Raw genomic sequence first — 19,567 nt, 5'->3', positions numbered from 1 at the left:
AACTAAAGTCAAGCAGTATGGATTCAAGCCATTTGGCCCATCATGTCTATTCCAACTAGCAAGCACCCATCAAAATAATCCCATTTTCCTTACACAGCTAAGAAATCCAAGTGCTCATGGAGGCTCATCGTAAATGCTATCAGCAACTCATCTTCCACCTTTACTCCAGGCTTTAGCAGCAACAGCTCCATCATGCAGATTAATTAAAAACAAGTTAGATGGGAAGTTCAACTTTCAGTGCAAATTGTTGATCTGCCTACACTGTATTCTTTGGAAAAATGAAAACTGTAAGGGCCTTGATAAAGATCTCAGATCTCACAGCATGAAATTGGGGATAATGCCTTCGAACAGAATCCAAAGGGTTGAAAGGAGAAAATGCTCTTCAATAAATCTAACATGGAATTCACTCTGGAAATGAAGAGAATGTGGAAATCCTAATCACACTCCCGCAATATAAGCCCTTGTAGCTTCTGGGACCAGACCTATCATTTCATAACTCCACCTTCCATCCTGAGCTCCATTACCTCAATGTCTGAGTGTCCAAAAAATCCAAAAATCCAAAGGCATATTGACAGAGTACCACACCCTCTGGTGTAGACTTCAAAGACTGACAGCCCTCCAAGATCATAAAGGTTTTGGTTTCACCACATGGAAATTGATTTCTCCAATTTTCAGACACCCATTCTCTATCCTCCCTCATGCATCCCAACCTCCATCACTTGGTTTCCTTCCCCCTCTTCATCCCCCCCCCCCCAACTCCCATTAACCCTTCCTGTCTGCATATCACCCATACTTTCCTCGCCCCCATCTCCCTTATTTGGTTGCATGCATGACATGATGTTCCATTATGGAACATAAAAACTTAGAATATTACAGCACAGTCCAGGCCCTTCCACCCATGTTGTACTGCCAACCTTTTAACATGCTCTAAGTTCAATCTAAACTTTTCCTCCTGCATAGCCTTCCATTTTCCTATCACCCACTGACCTATCTAAGAATCTCTTAAATGTCCCTAGTCTATCTGCCCTTATCACCATCCACACATGCCCCACTCTCAGTGTAAGAAGAGACATCCCCACTATATTTTCCTCCAATAACCTCAAAATTATGCCCATTCGTTTCAGCTATTTCTGCCCTGGCAAAAGTCACTCAATCTATGCCTCTTAATGTTTTGTATCAAGTCACCTCACATCTTCTATGCCTGAAAGAGAAAAACCCCAGTTCATTCAATCTGTTCTCATAAGACCTACTCACTAATCCAGGCAGCAACCTGGTAAATCTCCTCTGCACCCTATCTAAAGCTTCCTATAATCAGGTGAGCAGAACTGAACGCGATATTCCAAGTGTGGTGTAAAACGGTTTTATAGAGCTTCAGCATGACCTTGCATTTGCCCTTTATGCCCTCCTGCTCACTTCTCAGTCTATGGTGCTATTTCCACTCTCTCTTCCTATCAACTCTCCTCACCTGGATCCACCTATTAATAATAATAATAAATTCTTTATTGATCCCGAGTGTGAAATTCTTTCATTCCAGCAGCAATGTTTAGAAACACACTTAGCAGTGTGCAGACTTAACTAATAAGAAAGTAACAGAATAGTAATATACACAATAATAATTCATCAATGTGCAATAATAATGTAGGAAATAATAAAACAGAAACTATTGTACAATGATGTGTGTTCTCCTGCCACACAGAGATGAACTGCTGCTTATGCTTATTGCATTTGGTAGGAAAGATTTTCTGTAACAATCCTTGTGACAGCGGATCTGAATGAGTCTTTTTAAAAGGATGTTCTGCTGCTTATTCAGTCGGTCACGGAGAGGATGTGCCTGATTGTCCATAACGGATAACAGTTTGTTAAGTGACCTCCTCTCCACCACTAAATCTAAAGAGTCCAGATTGTAGCCAAGGACAGATCCAGCCTTTTTTGATTAGCTTATTTGGTCTTTATGCATTACCAGCACCAACAATGCTCCCCAATAAAGCCATTAAGAAGAATATACTCGCTACAACAGACTGGTAAAAGATCTCCAGCATCCTGCTGCACACGTTGAAGGATCTCAGCTTTCTTAGAAAACAGAGTTTGCTCATCCCCTTCTTGTAAACAGCCTAGGTGTAGCTTGTCACTTATTGTCTCATACGTTCTCACCTCTTTATAGTGGCTCTCACTCCTCTACCCTTGGTTCTCAATCCAAAACAATGATTGTCCATTTCCCTCAACAGATGCTACTTGACCCAGTGATTCCCTCCAGAAGATTGTTTGTTGCTCCAGATTCCAACATCCACGTGCATTGTCTAGTGACTCCACTGTCTGCTGTTTGACTTTTGAGGTAAATGATTAAATCCTTTGCACAATACATCATTGTTCCTTTCCACACTTTGAGACACATCAGCTAGCAACCTTGCCAGTTCTTTTAACATTTTTTTTACAAGACCAAGATGCTAGCTCAACAGTCATGGATGGAAAGCATGCAAGAAGTGGCCGGATTCGAACCCCGGACAACTCACCTCAAAGTCCAGTGCGGATGCCACTACACCACAGCCAGCTTGCGTGGTACATAGCCTCTGCCATAGGTGAGGCTGGCAGGTTTTCATATGATGAGTAGTTGGATGTGTGAGTAGGCTACTTTAGTGAAATTCAACACTCCTGTTATTTTTCCTTCATCTCAACACATCCTTCAAGTACATTTGAGAAACTCAATGTCATTCCAAATGCCCTTTTCCATTCTGAGTGTGGATTCACACTAGTGGGTTTTGATGTACATGTTTACAAGATGGCTTTATGAACTTCCATGGTGAATACTCTCTGTACATTATAAAATATTATGTAGCCCCTATATATTTAAAACTTGCAGAGGACTTATTCTGAACAGACAATGAACCAACTCGTGAGCACTACCTCACCTTTTTACTCTACTTATTTAATTTATTTTTTAATAGATTTCTTACTGTAATTTATAGGTTTTTTAGAATGTATTGCACTATACTGCTGCTGCAAAACAGCAAATTTCATTTCATATGTCAGTGATGTCAAACCTGATTCTGAGGTTGGTGCCAAGTACAGGTGAACTGAATAAAGTGTATATTCAGAATTTGCAGTCTGTAGAAAATGGATTAGGCTTTCAGTCCCTTGTGTTCGCAAATTACCTGGGGCTGTCCGAATGTTTAGAAATGTGTTGCTTTTTGTATTGTGCAACTTCTTTACGAAAAACAAGACTGAAGTTTAGAGTGTCATGAAACTTGACACTGAAACATCCGTCCAAGCTCTCTAACTAGGTCATTTAAGCACAGTACTTAGCAGCTTCCAAAACCAATTGACTGTGCCACTCTACTCTAGGTATTGAAGTAGGTCATGTAATAGACAGCCCTCCACAGAAATAGAAATGGTTTAGTAGGTTACTGAAGCGAGAGTAAATGAGATTACAAACACCCATGTTGGAGAGAGCTCTGTTCATGAAAACCAACTCTCTCTCTCTCTCTCTCTCTCCCACCTCTCTTTCTGTTTCTCTTTCTCTCTTCCCACATCTCCCCTCTCTCTAAGAGCTCTTATTAATCTGTGGCTCATAAAAATTTGATTCACTTTTGCAACCCTGATCTCACCCTCCTTGCAAAGTTCTCTCTCTTTCCCCCCCTCTCTCTCTCTCTCTCTCTGTTTCTCTCTTTCCCTCTTGCTTGGCTGACTTCAGGTCAGAGCTCTTGTTAATTTTTGCCTTTGGTATCTCCAGATTCAACAGTTCATCATCACAGGCTCTGCTGCAGAGCCCTGGAGATGTCTCCGTATAACTCCCTGCTTTCTTTGTGTGGGTCCACAGAATTGTATGGTTCACCTGGAGTTCAAATCCCATTTGAAGAATTTAATTGGAGTGGATTTGGGTTAATTGGTCCATTGGTTAATGAGGACAGCTTTTTCATTGGGGCAACTCTTAACGAACAAAAACTAATTGAGAAAATTACTGGTATTTCCTTTGTTTATTTGGGACACTATGCCACTTTACTAGGGTGGGAGACTGTTGCAGATCAGGTTCGAACTAACGTCAGTGACAGGCACTTGTGTGGTTGTTAGATGCTGCAAAATGTTTAGAGTGAACTATTTTTAAATAGTATATGTTGGGTACATTGCGTCGAAAGAGCAGTGATTTTAGTTAGTGAGAAATAAGCAATAAGACAATTTTAAACTGATTTGCTCATGGTGGTTTCAAGCATTCAGGCTTGGAGATGTCTGAAATGGCTAGGAGTGAAAGCAAAATGATTTTACCACTTCGACAAGTTAGGAACTGTGAAGAATTTGAAAGTGTTGACAATCGTCTTGAATGTTACTGTAGCGGTGTGCTACACGCAGTGTTAAAATAACGACATGGAGTCGGTAAACTGCAGTTAAAGAAGATTTCATTTGAATTTCGCGGCTTTGCTTTAAAGCCTCCCTGATCCCGCCCTCCCCGGGCGCGGATGCTGTAGGGGGTACGTACTCACAGTCCCGCGCGAGCTTTTCCCTTTGTTGGTGAAGCAGACCTGGTGCCATTTTGGGACTGGCCTTTGTGCCGGCGCGCTGGCTATTTGTGAGCCGGTTCGAGTGCGCTAGGAAGTGGGTCACCACATAACCCCCCCCAGAACCGGTGATACACCCCCCAATGTCCACAGTCTGGGCCGGACCCTGTTTAGGAGGTCTGCCTCTGCGCCACGGTGCCGGAAACTCGACCGGTTGCGCCAAGTCCACATGGGCCGGTTTGAGTCGGTCCACCGTGAAAACCTCCTCTCTCCCCCCAATGTCCAGCATGAACGTGGACCCGTTGTTCCTGAGCACCGTAAACGGCCCCTCGTATGGCCGTTGCAGCGGTGGCCGACGCCCGCCCCTTCATACAAACACAAACTTACAGTTCTGCAGGTCTTTGGGTAGGCAGGTTGGGTTCTTCCCGTGCTGCGAAGTGGGTATGGGGGCCAGGTTACTGAGCTTCTCGCGTAGTCTGCCCAGGACTGCTGCGGGTTCTTCCTCTTGCCCCCTTGGGGCTGGTATGAACTCCCCAGGGACGTCCAGGGGTGCACCGTACACCAACTCGGCTGACGAGGTGTGCGGATCATCTTTGGGCGCCGTGCGGATGCCGAGTAGGACCCAGGGAAGCTCGTCCGCCCAGTTGGCTCCTCGCAGGCGGGCCATGAGGGCCGACTTCAGGTGACGGTGGAAACGCTCCACTAGCCCGTTCGACTGTGGGTGGTAGGCAGTGGTGTGGTGCAGCTGAGTCCCCAAAAGGCTGGCCATAGCTGACCACAGGCTGGAGGTGAACTGGGCGCCTCTGTCGGAGGTAATGTGGGCTGGTACACCAAAGCGAGATATCCAGGTGGCGATCAGGGCTCGGGTGCAAGATTCGGAGGTGGTGTCGGTGAGTGGGACCGCCTCTGGCCATCTCGTGAACCGGTCCACGATAGTCAGGAGGTGCCGCGCTCCGCGTGACACTGGCAGGGGGCCCACGATATCCACATGAATGTGGTTGAAACGCCGGTGGGTGGGGTGGAACTCCTGCTGCAGAGCTTTGGTATGCTGCTGCACCTTGGCCGTCTGGCAGTGCATGCACGTTCTGGCCCATTCACTGACCTGCTTGCGGAGTCAATGCCAAACGAACCTGCTGGAGACCATCCAGACAGTTGTCCGGATGGAGGGGTGCGCTAAGTTATGAATGGAGTCGAAAACGTGTCGCCGCCAAGGTGCCGGGACGACGGGACGGGGCTGACCAGTGGCGACGTCACAGAGTAGGGTCCTCTCACCTGGGCCTACGGGGCAGTCCTGGAGCTGCAAACCGGAGACTGCGGTTCTGTAACTCGGGATCTCCTCGTCTGCCTGCTGCGCCTCTGCCAGCGCCTCAAAGTCTACTCCTTGGGAAAGGGCATGAATGTCAGGGCGAGAGAGCGCGTCCGTCACGACATTGTCCTTACCTGAGACGTGCCGGACATCCGTCGTGTATTCAGAGATGTAGGACAGATGGCGCCGCTGGCGGGACAACCAGGGATCGGACACCTTCATGAACGTAAAGGTAAGCGGCTTGTGGTCCATGAACGCGGTGAAGGGCCTAACTTCTAGGAAGTACCTGAAATGCCGGATTGCCAGGTATAGCGCCAACAGTTCCCGGTTGAAAGCACTGTATTTGAGCTCGGGTGGCCGCAGGTGTTTGCTGAAAAACGCCAGGGGTTGCCAGCGACCCTCGATGAGTTGTTCCAGCATCCCACTGTCTGCTGTGTTAGATGCGTCCATTGTAAGGGCGGTAGGGACGTCCATTCTGGGGTGCACTAGCATCCTTGGCGTTTGCCAAGGCTTCTTTCATTTTAATGAAAGCGGCAGCGGACTCCTCGTCCCAGGTAATGTCCTTGCCCGGACCCAACATCAAGGCGAACAGGGGGCACATGATTCGGGCAGCTGAAGGGAGGAAGTGGTGGAAGAAATTAACCATACCTACGAATTCCTGAAGGCTTTTGATTGTGGTGGGTCGGGGGAAATGCCGGACTGCGTCTACCTTAGCGGGCAGCGGGGTCGCCCCGTCTTTAGTAATCCTGTGGCCCAGGAAGTCAATGGTGTCGACCCCAAACTGGCATTTGGCCGGGTTGATTGTTAGACTGTACTCACTCAGTAGGGTGTAGAGTTGACGGAGGTGGGACAGATGCTCCTGACGACTGCTGCTGGCTATGAGGATGTCGTCCAAATAGATGAATGCGAAGTCCAGGTCACGTCCCACTGCGTCCATTAACTGCTGGAAAGTCTGTGCAGCATTTTTCAGGCCGAATGGCATGCGGAGGAACTCGAAAAGGCCGATGGGGTGATGAGAGCCGTTTTGGGGACGTCGTCTGGATGCATCGGGATTTGATGGTATCCCCGGACAAGGTCTACCTTGGAGAAGATCCGTGCACCGTGCAGGTTTGCTGCAAAGTCCTGAATGTGCGGCACAGGGTAGCGGTCCGGTGTGGTAGCCTCGTTCAGTCTGCGGTAGTTGCCGCATGGTCTCCAGCCCCCTGTCGCTTTGGGCACCAGGTGCAGGGGGAAGGCCCATGGGCTGTCGGACCGCCGGATGATCCCCAATTCCTCCATCCTCTGGAACTCCTCCTTCTCCAGTTGGAGCTTGTCCGGGGGAAGCCACCGAGCACGGGCGTGGAGGGGTGGTCTCTGGGTCGGGATGTGGTGCTGTACGCCGTGCCTGGGCATGGCCGCTGTGAACTGCGGTGCCAGAACCGATGGGAAATCCACCAGGACCCTGGTGTGAAGTCGTTGTCGGACAGCGTGATGGAGCCGAGGTGAGGGGCCGGCAACTGGGCTGCACCCAGGGAGAACGTCTGAAAGGTCTCGGCGTGTACCAGTCTCTTCCTGGGCAGGTCGACCAGCAGGCTGTGAGCCCGCAAAAAATCCGCAACCAGAAGCGGTTGGGCTACAGCAGCCAGGGTGAAGTCCCACGTGAACCGGCTGGAGCCGAACTGTAGCTGCACCGGACGGGTGCCGTAGGTCCTTACCGTGCTGCCGTTCACGGCCCTCAGAGGGGGACCCGGTGCCCTGTTGCGGGTGTCGTAACTCGTCGGAGGTAAGACGCTGATCTCGGCTCCAGTGTTGACCAAAAAGCGGCGTCCCGACCTTCTGTCCCACACATATAGGAGGCTATCCCGATGGCCAGCCGCCGTAGCCATCAGTGGCGGCTGGCCCTGGCGTTTCCCGGGAACTTGCAGGGCGGGCTACAGTGGCGGGCTTCTGAGCCCCACCGCTGGTGGTAGAAACACCATTGTTCATTAGGCTCCTCATCCCTGCCTATGGGGTTAGCGGGCTCTGCGACTGGGCCTGGTCTGCTGGTCTGGTTTGCTGCTGGGAGCGTGGCCTGGTGATCTGTGCAACGGACGCCCCGCTCACCTTCTTGGCGTTCCACAGCAAGTCCGCCCGGGCTGCCACCTTCCGGGGGTCGCTGAAATCCGTGTCGGACAGCAGCAGGCGTATGTCCTCGGGCAGCTGCTCCAGGAATGCCTGCTCAAACATGAGGGAGGGCTTGTGTCCACTGACCAGAGACAACATCTCATTCATTAAAGCTGATGGAGGTCTGTCTCCCAAACCATCCAGGTGCAGTAAACGGGCAGCCCACTCATGCTGTGAGAGTCTGAAAGTCCTGAGGAGCAGGGCTTTGAATTCCGTGTACTTGCCTTCCACTGGGGGAGACTGTACAAACTCCTCAACCTGGGCCGCTGTGTCTGGGTCGAGGGAGCTCACCATGTAGTAGTAACATGTGTCCTCTGAGGTTATCTGCCGAACGTGGAATTGGGCTTCTGCTTGCTGGAACCATAGGTGAGGTCACAGTGTCAAGAAGCTTGGCAGTTTCAACGAAACCGCATGAACAGCTGCGGCGTCGGTCATCTCCTGTCCAAAAATCGTTTGGACTGTCGGGGTCACCAGTTGTAGCGGTGTGCTACACACAGCGCTAAAATAACAACACAGAGTCGGTAAACTGCAGATAAAGAAGATCTTATTCGAACTTTACGGCTTTGCTTTAAAGCCTCCCTGATCCCGCCCTCCCCAGGCGCGGATGCTGTAGGGGGTACGTACTCACAGTCCTGCGCAAGCTTTTCCCTTTGTTGGTGAAGCAGACCTGGCGCCCTTTTGGGACTGGCCTTTGTGCCGGCGCGCTGGCTATTTGTGAGCCGGTTCGAGTGCGCTAGGAAGTGGGTCGCCACATTACAATGAAAATGAAGATTTGGAGGGTGCAATCGACATCGACATCGTCCATTATCTGCACCAGGTGTCTGCACTGATTTTGTTCATTGCGTACGCAGGCCGAATTCCTCCGTCAATAACTATTATGAACTAATGCACAGTTTTACAGCATTGTGGTACATAAGAACATTAGAAATAGGAGCAGGGTAGGCCATCCGGCCCATCGAGCCTGCCCCGCCATTCAATAAGATCATGGCTGATCTGTCCGTGAATTCAGCTCCATCTACCTGCCTTTTCCCCATAACCCTTAATTCCCTTACTATGTAAAAACCTATCTAACTGCATCTTAAATATATTTAGTGAGGAAGCCTCAACTGCTTCCCTGGGCAGAGAATTCCACAAATTCACCACTCTTTGGGAAAAACAATTTCTCCTCATCTCTGTCCTAAATCTTGAGGCAATGTCCCCTAGTTCTAGTCTCACCTACTAATGGAAACAACTTTCCTACTTCTATCTTGTCTATCCCTTTCAAAATTTTTTACGTTTCTATAAGTTCCCCTCTCATTCTTCTGAACTCCAGAGAGCATAGTCCCAGGCGACTCAATCGCATCTCATAGGTTAACCCTTTCATCTCTGGAATCAACCTGGTGAACCTCCTCCGCAATGCCTCCAAAGCCAGTGTATCCCTCCTCAAGTGTGGAGACCAGAATTCCACGCAGTACTCCAGGTGCAGCCTCACCAGTACCCCATATAGTTGCAGCGTGATCTTCCTGCTCTTGAATTCAATCCCACTAGCAATGAAGGCCAACATTGTCTTCTTAATAACCCGTTGTACCTGTAAGCCAACATTTTGCCATTCAGACACTAGCACTCCAAGTCCCTTTGCACAACAGCAAGCTGCAATCTTTCACCATTTAAATAATAATCTGCTCTTCTATTATTCCTTCCAAAGTGCATGATCTCACATTTACCAACATTGTATTCCATCTGCCGGACCTTGGCCCACTCACTTATCCTATCTATATCTCTCTGCAGACTCTCCAGATCCTCTGTACGATTTGCTTTTCCACTCAGTTTAGTGTCATCAGCAAATTTTGCCTCACTGCACTCAGTCCACTCTTCCAAATCGTCAACGTAAATGGTAAACAGCTGCGGGCCCAGCACCGACCCCTGTGACACCCCACTCACCACTGACTGCCAACCGGAGAAACACCCATTTGTACCAACTCTCTGCCTATTGGTTAACCAATCCACTATCCAAGCCAATACACTTCCTCTGACTCCATGCATCCATATCTTATTTATAAGTTTCTTGTGCAACACCTTATCGAACACCTTCTGGAAATCCAAGTATACGACATCCACCTGTTCCCTCTATCCACTGCACTCATTATGTCCTCAAAGAACTCCGGGAAGTTTGTCAAACGGGACTTGCCCTTTCTGAATCCATGATGCATCTGTCTAATGGAACCATTCCTTTCTAAATGTCTCACTATTTCTTCCTTGATGACAGCTTCAAGCATTTTCCCGACTACAGGTGTTGAGCTAACTGGCCTATAGTTGCCCATCTTTTGCCTACATCCTTTTTTAAAAAGTGGCGTGACATTTGCTGTCTTCCAATCTGCCGGGACCTGCTCGGAGTCTAGAGAGTTTTGATAAATGATTACCAATGCATCTTCTATAACCTCCGCTAATTTCTTCAGCACCCTGGGATGCATCCCATCAGGACCAGTGGACTTATCTACCTACAGGCCCTCTAGTTTCCTCATCACTATCTCTTTAGTGACAGTGATTTCATCATGGTACTCATCTCCCATTTCGTCCATAACTTCCTTCTTTGGCATATGAGGTATGCCCTCCACCATGAAGACCGACACAAAGTAGTCGCTCAATGCCCCAGCCATTTCCTTATCACCCAATATCAATTTCCCCTTCTCGCCATTGACCTATTGTGGCAATAGACAAATTACAACAGGTCCAGGTCCTTGCTGAGGCAGGAGTTCAGTCTAGTCATGACCAACCTCTCAAAGCATTTCATCACTGTAGATGTGAGTGCTACCAGGCGATAGTCATTAAGGCAGCTCAAATTGTTCTTCTTAGGCACTGGTATAATTGCACTTTTGAAGCATGTGGGAACATCCCCTAGCAGTGAGAGGTTGAAAATGTACTTGAGTGCTCCTGCCAGTTGGTTGGCATAGGTTTTCAGAGTCTTACCAGGTGCTCAATTGGGTCCGTCCGCCTTGCGAGGGTTCACTCTCTTTAGAGACAGTCTAACATCGGCCTCTGAGACAGAGATCACAGGGTCATCAGGTGCAGCAGGGATCTTCACAGCTGTAGTTATATTCCCCCTTTCAAGACGTGCGTAGAAGGCGTTGAGTTCATCTGGTAGTGAAGCATTGCTGCCATTCATGCTACTGGGTTTCGCTTTGTAGGAAGTAATGTCTTGCAGACCCTGCCAGAATTGTTGTACATCTGATGTCACCTCAAACCTCGTTCAAAATTGTCTCTTCACCCTTGAAATAGCCCTCAGCAAATCATACCTGGTTTCTGGTACAGGCCTGGGTCACCAGACTTGAATGCCACAGATCTAGCCTTCGGCAGACGACGTACCTCCTGGTTCATCCATGGCTTTTGGTTTGGGAATGTACAGCAAGACTTTGTAGGCACACACTCAACCACACAGGTTTTAATGAAGTCAGTAACAACTGCAGTATACTCATCCAGGTTCAGAGATGGATCCCTGAATATAGTCCAGTCCACCGATTCAAAGCTGTCCAATAGGCACTCCTATGCTTCCTTTGTCCATATCTTCTTATAACACCTACTATAATGCCCAGTTTCATAGCTGGTGTCAAATTTTAATTGATGTTGCTCTTGTGAAGGTCATTAGATCATTTTTGATAAGTCAGAGGTTCTGTATACATGCAAAATTTTCTTGATCCTTTTCAAAGCTATCTGTATTTGAAGGCATTTACGCAGATGGATAAGCAAGTAGGGAATTGAAGGATATAGATCATCTGTAGGCAGATGCAAAATTTAAATTGGTATCATGATCAGCAGATATATTGTGGCTGCAGGGCCTCTTCCTGCCATGCTTCTTTCAATGAGTCATAAAGATTGCAGTGTGCCTCATTAAGAGAGTTTTTACTTTGTCTTTATGTTTCATGTTCTAGGTATTCAGTAAAAGTCTACCTACTGTGTGTGTGTATATATATATATGTGTGTGTGTGTGTGTGTGTGTGTGTACATAGCCATAAGAACATTGGAGAAGCAGTCCACTCAGCCCCTCCACCCTATCCCAACATTCAATCTGATTATCGCTGATCTAGCGCAGACATCAGCTCTGTGTCAGTTCCCCATAGCCCTCAACTCACTGATCTTTCAAGTGCTTGCTTTTCAGTAGCCTCAATGACCAGGTGTCCAGGTAGAGAAACTCAGATTCACCACACTTTGCAAGAAGAAGATTTTGCCTGGTGATGTTTTAGTATATACTGATATTACACAACCATAAGACCTTAAAATGCAGGAGCAGAATTAGGCCACTTATTGGAGTATAAAGGTTGCATTGTTTGCTGTGTAACCAAAACTATGTAGTCAGCTTTGAGTTTGCTATTTGCTATGCATGTATCCAATTTAGTAGGAGAATGAAATCTTAAGAATGTAGAAGATAATGGGGTGTTAATGAGAGGCTAGCTAAGAGATGCAGATTATAATGGTGTGTTAATGAGAGGTAGCTAAGAGATGTTGATTAGAACATGATTAAGTCAATGGGTAGAAACAATAGTCGCGGATGTACTTGTGTTAGGCAACTGTAGACCAATTGGATATGCTAATGCAACTAAACCAGATTGTACTAACCCAGGAGATTGCTATAAAAAATGCTATGTACAAGGATCGGGGTGGGGGAGGGGGGGCAATCAGCGACCAGCTCAATGACTGTCTCAGCTTTGATTTGCAAATTAAAGTTTAACCCTTCTTGAAGAATCTTCTGTGTCTCCTGGTCGTTTGTGGGGCACGAGAAACCACGACAGACTCAGCTCAGCAAGCCTGCTCTCCCATTCTTGTGGCTGATTTAATTTCCTTCTCACTCCATTTTCTTGCCTTCTCCCCATAATCTTTGATGCCCTTACTAATCAAGTAGCTACCAACCTCTGCTTTAAATATACCCAATGATTTAGCCTCCATTATCTCCCGTGGCAATGAATTCCACAGATTCACTACCTTCTGGCTAAAGAAATTCCTCCTCATCTCTGTTCTACAATAGATCTTGATAATGGTAGGAGTCACAGGGTCAGCCTCAGCTCTGAGCCACAGTCTAGAACAGGGCTTCCCAACCTTTCTTATGCCATGGACCAATACCATTAAGCAAGGGTTGGTGACCTCCATGTTGAATAAAGTCATCCTGATTTGGATATCTTTCATGACCATTCCTTCCTGATCACCAGGTCAAAGCCCAGGTTTTTCTAGGAGCTCTTTGATGTGTGTTCAAAGGCTGTAATGGGTCAAGGTGTTAGCATCACTTTTTCAAGGGCAATGAATGTTGACGTTGCCTCAACATCCACGAATTCAAACTAATAGCAATGAAGTGAAATCAGTGCATTTTGAGGGTTTGAGGGGAGATGAGGATCAGCTAGAAAACTAAGCTCAGAATAGACATTCAGCAAAGGTGTTGATGGATGGCGGGAGCAGGTTTGCCCTATTCTTTTTCTAGCTGTCATGATCTTGATCTGCTAATTAGTGAGAAATTAGCCTTCATCTTGCAGAGACTACAAGTAAAGGGAGCAGTTTTATCAGTAATCTGCCTCAGTTTGTCTCAATGGGAATTTTGTGGGCCATCAGAATAGGTACCCCACCCAGCATAACTAAGTGGGAGGGAAAACCCAGCCTGGACTTCAGTGCTTTCTGACCGTGGCAAATTGTAAAATAGCTGGAGGTTTGTAAATCACCAAACTCGAATAAACTGTAATGCATTGTTTGAAAGGGTGATGGAAGTTGATCCTAAACTGAATTGGGTATGTGTATAGTGGGTATATACAGTATGTATGTATTTTGTGGAGGGAGCCTGCAATACAGGAGTGTGAGTGGAGGTATATGTGAAAGAGCCATTTAAAGCTTGCTCAGATGAATGTGCAGAGGATAGACACTGTGCATGCAGAAAGGATTAGTTTAGTTAGAGTAATTATTAGTTTAATTAGTTCAGCACAACGAGCAACGAGCCTGTTCTTGTACTGTGCTGCACAGTATGTTCTATGTCCTACTTGCAGGGCGATGGGACAAGAAAGGAAAAGGGGGACAAAGTGATGATGCAGCTGAGATGGACTGAATTGTCTGTTCCTGTCCTAAGTCTTCTCGGACTGTCTGAACCTATGATATTATTTTCTGGATGCCCCAGTTGTGCTGCAGTTTATCTTCAGACCGGAAGTGATGGGGCGCCAAATTTTGCTTGAGTGCATTCCCAGAAGTTTTCTCACAACACCTCCCACCATTAACCCACCCACTTCAACAGTCCTACCAATAGCATTCATCTTCACCATTCCCCATCGCAATTCTCAGCATGTAAGGGGTTTGGGAGAGTTTTGAAGAGTGCAATAACAAACAGCAGAAGCTCTCATTTTGAAACATTCTTTTTTAAATCCTAGAAATGATGTTTCAATCGTGAGATCTTCCTCTCAAGTGCTCTTCCTCAAAGCATTGAAACGCCTCTTCTTTTTCACATTATGATTGCCCTGCCATGCATTTCCAGTATTCTCAGTTTTTATTTCGGTTACCAACACATTTTTCTATTGTTCTTCTTATGACTGAACTCCTCATGATGTAATAAAGCATTTAATGTGTTATTAACAGGTGTTAATGCTATCACTTTGACATACATTTACAGTACAGTAGCTCCTAACCATTCACTCTTTGATATAACCATTGCATTTAACTCTTCCACTAATATGGAAACTATAGTACAGTCCCAATTACAACCCCTACTGTAATATTCAGAAAAAGCACCATCACAAGTCATTGGGTCAAATACAGAAACATTGTAAACCTTTATGGCAAGCAAACTGAGACTATTAAAAGACATAAGATGGATTATGTTAGCAAGGTCAATGAGGCGAATGGACTATATTAATTTAATTGGATTCTAATTTTATGTCTTAACCAAGAAAAACCCTGAAAATTCTGATGCACATTGAGGAAATAACTCCCTTTTTCCCTAGGGTCTGCACTCAAGAGTTATGAGATATTGCATTGTGCCCAGATCAGGAGGGAGAGATACAGTTAGTGACCATTTTACTAGGTACCCCCTGTACATAATAAAGTGGTCACTGAATGTATGTTTGTGGTCTTCTGCTGACATCCACTTCTAGGTTTGATGTGTTGTGTATTCAGAGATGCTCTTCTGCTTATCGATGTTGTAACACGTGGTCATTTGAGTTGCTGTCATCTCTCTGGCCAAGTCGGTCCAGTCTCCTCTGACCTGTCTCGTTAACAGGGTATTTTTGCACAAAGAGCTGCTGCTCTCTGGATGTTTCTGTTTTTGCACTATTCTCTAAACTCTAGAGATTGTTGTGCATGAAAATGCCTGGAAATGAGCAGTTTCTGAGATACTCAAACTACCTTGTCTAGCACCAACAATTATTCCATGGTCGAAGTAATTTCAGGTAACAGTAATTCCCCAGTTCGATGTCTGAACAACAACTAAACTTCTCGACCAGTCTGCATACTTATATGCATTGAGTTGCTGCCGCATGATTGGCTGATTGGATATTGTATTAACAAGCAGATATACATTTGTACCTAGTAAAGGAGCCACTGAGAATATTTGAAAGTTCTACGCAGAGGGATCCAGCTATCAAAGCCATCAATTGTCCATTGTATCCAAAGATGACTTTAGATTTTTGCAATTCTTTAAGATGTGAACTGCATAAAAAGAATTATTAAAGTGGGAAAATTCACTGCACTTGGTTAGTTCCACTCTCTTGACAGAAGTCTGGTATGGTATGAGTAGTCGTCACAGCTGGGGGTCTTCCTTGGCTGCACTGAATGACTTTAGCTTTTTCTGTGCCGCATCATGGCCTTCATTCTCCATGAAGTGCTGTGGAACCACCTTCCTTGGCCATTGGATCTCACTGTTGATCTCATCTGCCCAGTCCACCAGAGCTGACTTCTCATGCTTGGACAGGTATGTTCTTATCTCACCGGAGTTTAGCCCGCCTGTTGAAGCAATGTACCAGAGTGTGGCCCCAGTCACATGCAAACAGCTACTTCGAGCCACAGGCGAGTGCTGAGTGTCCAGTGGTGGCCAAAAGTGAGTGATTTCCCCCAGAATGGGCATGAAAACCCTCAGTCACCCCTCCACTGATGCCCCATACCTTCCAAGTACATATTTGTGAAAGGCTGCTATGCAAATAGAAGTAACTAACAAAACAAGCAGAATGCTATTTTTTATTGTGAAGGGAGTGGAATGCGGAATGGTGGGGAGGAAAAGCTCTCCCCACCACTGAGCACATCTACAAGGAGTTTTGCCACAAGAAAGCACCAAACACCATCAAGGACCCCACCATCCAGCCTACGCTCTCTTCTCACTGCTGCCATTGGGAAGGAGGTACAGGAGCCTCGGATGCCATGCCACCAGGTTCAGGAACAGTTATTCCCCTTCATCCATCAGGCTCCTGAGCCAGTGTAGATAACTTCACTCATCTCAATGCTGAACTGATTCTGAAACCTATGGACTCAGTTTCAAGAACTCTACGACTCACATTCTCAATATTATTTATTATTCATTTACTTACTATTATTTTTTTCTTGTGTTTGTGGTTTGTCTTCTTTTGCACATTGGTTATTTGTCCGTCTTTGTGTGTAGCTTGTCACTGTATTTCTTTGTATCTCCTGTAAATGTTTGCCAGAAAATGAATCTTCAGGTAGGACATGGTGACAGGTACATACTTTCATAATAAACCCTACTTTGAATTTTGAAGTAGGAAGACTGTGCTTCAGTCATATCGGCTTTGCTGAAATCTCACCTGAGTTACTGTGTAGAGCATTGATCCCCTTGTTTAAGTCAGTATGTGAACGTATTAGCAACAGTTAAGAGACGGTTTGCTAGAGTTATACTTGAAATGGGTGTATTACATTATGAAGAAGGATAGGATAAGCTCAATTTGTATACTTTGGAGTTTAAGCATCAACAAGAGAAAATCTGCGGATGCTGGAAGTCAAGGTAAATTCTGGAGGAACTCTGCAGGCTAGGCAACATCAATAGAAAAGAAGAAACAGTTGACGTTTCGGGCCGAGACCCTTCAACAGGACTGGGAAAAAGAGATGGGACATCAGAGTATGAAGCTGGGGGGAAGGGAGGAAGAAGAATAGGTAGTAGATGATAGATGAAACTGGGAGGGAGAAGGGGTGAAGTAGAGAGCTGGGAAGTCAGTTGGTGAAAGAGATAAAGGCCGAAGAAAGGGAGAATTGGATAGGAGAGGACAGAAGGCCATGGAAGAGAGAGGAGAACCAGCAGGAAGTAAGGAGATAAGGTGAAAGAGGGAAATGGGAATGGGGAATGGAGAAAGAGAATGGAGTGGAGGAAATTACTGGAAGTTCGAGAAATGGATGTTCATGCCAACAGGTTGTAGGCTACCCAGGCGGTATATGAAGTATTACTCCTCCAGACAGAGTGTGGCCTCATCACGGCAGTAGAGGAGGCCTTAGATTGACATGTCGGAATGGGAATGGAAAGTATAACTTGGTGGCTACCATGAGATCTCGCTTTTTCTGGCAATGACTATTGGTGCTCAGCAGAGCAGTATCCTAACCTACGCCAGGCCTCAGCAATATACAGGAGGCCACACCAGGAGCACCAAATACAATAGATGACACCAAAGGCCCCCAGGTGAACTGTCACCTCACCTAGAATGACTCTTTGAGGCCTTGAATGGTAGTGATGGAGGAGGAGTAGGGACTTGTTCCACTTGAGGGCAGAGGGAAAGATGTGATTTGTGGTGGGATCCCATTGGAGATGGCTGATCTTACAGAGAATTATGTGCTGGATGCAGAGGTTAGAGGCTGGTAGGTGAGGACAAGAGGAGTCCTATCCATGGTGGGGTGGCAGGTATAGCAAAATTAAATATGGCTTTGGACATATTCCTAGACACAGCATCACAGGTACAGTATAAAGCGAGTAGAGCAGGGAGTTAAGCACAGAGCCTTGTGGTGTACCTGTACTGATGGTGATTGTGGAGGAGGTGTTATTGCCAATCCAAACTGACTGGGGTCTGCAAGTGAGAAAATCAAGGATCCATTAGCTGTGTGTTTAGTAAATTTCTGATTACTCAGATATGGAATTGTCCATAAATCCTGAAGTCCAAACCAGGCGCCAACTAGAATTGTACACATTTGTTATAGCCTCTGCATCTCATTCCAATAACCCCTGCTGTTGACTCACCTTGAACCACATGCTCTCAACAAACGTGTGCAACTTTAGATTCTCAGTTTCTAACTCCAGTACATTGTAAACCAGCAAATTTATTCTGTTGTCTTCCAGGTGTCAGCTTTGGCTCAGAGGGGAGCTCTCTCAGCAATGAATCAGGAGGTTTAGTGCCACTTCAGAGATCGAAACTTTAAGCAGCAAAGTTGACATTTTGGTGCGGTGCCTATGGAGCAACAAGTGGTTGAGATATCTGCCTTCTTTGGTGAATGTGGAAGTCAACGCTGTAAAGAAATGAAGAAGGAATGTCTGCTGTTCTGTCCAAATTATAACTTCCAGTCAACCTCATTTAAACAGATGATCTGCTCGTTTTGGTTGTTGGAGCTTGCTAAGCATTGATGCTACCTTTACAACATTCCAACCGCAAGACCTGTTGCCTTGGGTTAAAGGCAATGGAAATGTCCGGCAATTTGAGATGTAAAACTTCCAAGTCACTTTATTGATATATCGCTCCTGTAAGTAATCTAAAAGTGGAATATTATTCTGTAAAGAACTATACAAATAAACACGCATGATTCTGACCAAGTGGTGTATAATAAACTTCATGAAGAACTCAGGTCAAACAGTATCTGTGGAGGTTTATATTTGGGACCTAAAGCAGGGTCTCAACCTAAGGCATCAACTATACCTCTTCCTCCACAAATGCTGCCCGACCTGTTGAATTCTTCCAGTTGTTATATTTGATGGGGGCTGGTTCAATGTTTGTACATTATATGTTAGTGACTTGGACTATGGAATTGATGGCTTTGTTGCAAATATTGCAAATAATCAAAGATAGGTGGAGGGGAGATAGTTTTGAGGAAGTACAGAGGCTGCGGAAGGACTTAGATACATTGGGAGAATGGACAAAGAAGTGACAGATGGAATACACTGTCAGGAAGTGTGTGGTCTTGCATTTCAGTAGAAGAAATGAAAGGGTTGACTATTTTCTAAACGGCGAGGAAATACAAAAATCTGAGAGGCTGTCAGGGGTCCGGTCGGGTCTGGAATCCGCGTTCCGGGTTTCGATCCGGTCCGAGGGCTCCGGACTCCGGGTCCTGCAGTTGTCCCTCCCATCACCCGTGATCTAGTTAGGACCCTCCTGGCTCAAGGAGGCACACCTGTAACTCATTGAGCTGCAGGTGTTTATAAGGGGCCTTGGGACTGGGATGAGGCGGGTGGTCATTTTGTTCTGTTTCCTGTTTCTCCACCGGCTCCAAACTCTTCTCTGCATTCTGTGATTCCGCCCGGGCTCAGATCCACTCCTCATCATGCTTCTCTGCCCCGTACCAGTACTGCCAGGTTGGTCCGCTCCCCCACCTGTCTTCCCACGCATTGGTCCCACTTCTTCGCTCGTTTCTGTTGTTCGCATGGTCGCGCTGTCTGCCAGCCTTTCCCGATTTTCCTGTTATCATGGCTGATGTGTTGGTCACCCTAGACCTACGCCTG

The 19,567-nt window shown here is 46.3% G+C and overlaps 1 long non-coding RNA gene across 1 annotated transcript in view; it reads left to right on the top strand.

Annotated features, from left to right (window-relative positions):
* The window catches only part of LOC132406424 (uncharacterized), a 28,526-nt gene extending 9,894 nt beyond the window's left edge, over positions 1 to 18,632 (top strand). Inside the window, exons 3-4 of the long non-coding RNA XR_009516166.1 lie at positions 2,226 to 2,332; positions 18,197 to 18,632. This is a non-coding gene — a long non-coding RNA (uncharacterized LOC132406424). The remainder of the gene's footprint in view (positions 1 to 2,225; positions 2,333 to 18,196) is intronic.
* The last annotated feature ends 935 nt before the right edge of the window (positions 18,633 to 19,567 follow it).

This window comes from Hypanus sabinus, chromosome 16 (genome assembly GCF_030144855.1).
Source record: "Hypanus sabinus isolate sHypSab1 chromosome 16, sHypSab1.hap1, whole genome shotgun sequence".
NCBI lineage: Eukaryota > Metazoa > Chordata > Chondrichthyes > Myliobatiformes > Dasyatidae > Hypanus > Hypanus sabinus.
The sequence above is the reverse complement of the archived record's forward strand: the minus strand, read 5'-3'. Positions and strand labels throughout refer to the sequence as shown.